At 44.1% G+C, this 852-nt stretch overlaps 1 non-coding gene across 1 annotated transcript; it reads right to left on the bottom strand.

The window, feature by feature from the left end:
- Nucleotides 1-509: 509 nt before the first annotated feature.
- On the bottom strand, nt 510-612 carry LOC115871486. Its single transcript, XR_004047332.1, has one exon. It is a non-coding gene; the product is annotated as a U6 spliceosomal RNA (small nuclear RNA).
- Between the last annotated feature and the right edge of the window lie 240 nt (nt 613-852).

Raw genomic sequence — 852 nt, 5'->3', positions numbered from 1 at the left:
TTTTTGGTTTATTCAGGACCGTCCCTGGATCCCAGGTTAGGAATGGAAAGTGTAGGATGGATATGCATGTTCTAGGAGCCCTAGCAGATGTGTATTCAGTTATCTGACAAGAATGTTAGAAATGGGTATGCTTTTGTGTAAAACTAAGAACATTTCAAATAAGTATATTTTGAGCTTCTCTTTAAAAGCCTATGTGTCAACATTCAGCTGGAAAGGAGGCAGGGATGGCCCTTCAAAGGGTTTCTGCATTCCTGCTCTCTGGAATTGCAGCCCTTGTCCCTGAGCTACCAGGCTCCTATAGACATCCGAGTTCATCATCTCTAGGTTAGAAGTACAAAAGGATCCACACCTGCTCCTTTACCTCGGCTGAGCCCTGCTGCGCTTGTCGGCACCATGGTTGATGTTCCAGAACTCGGTGCCCTCTATGAGAGAGGATCCTTGTTGAAAGGGGTGCATTAGACCTGAGCCCACTCTGACCAGGCCATCAGTCTCTCTCCTTCCGTTTCTTCAAAAATATGGAAGACTTCACGAATTTGCATGTCATCCTTGCGCAGGGACCATGCTAATCTTCTCGGTATCATTCCAATTTTAGTATATGTGCTGCCGTGGTAGTTTCAATATCCTTGGTCAGCACCATAACGTAAATGCATCAATTATTCTTTGGTCTTCCTTAATCAATCTCCAACTTTCACATGCACATGAGGCAATTGAAAGTATCATGACTTGTGTCAGGCTCACCTTTGTCCTCAAAGGAACATCCTTGTGCTTCAATACTCTAATATTGTGCAGCAGATTTACCTACACCAGTGCATCAATCGATCACTTGACTACTGCTTCCATGAGATTTGACTG

Source organism: Echinops telfairi, unplaced genomic scaffold (genome assembly GCF_000313985.2).
Source record: "Echinops telfairi isolate 266 unplaced genomic scaffold, ASM31398v2 ScPeMD7_5868;HRSCAF=6743_0, whole genome shotgun sequence".
Taxonomy (NCBI): Eukaryota; Metazoa; Chordata; class Mammalia; order Afrosoricida; family Tenrecidae; genus Echinops; species Echinops telfairi.
The sequence above is the reverse complement of the archived record's forward strand: the minus strand, read 5'-3'. Positions and strand labels throughout refer to the sequence as shown.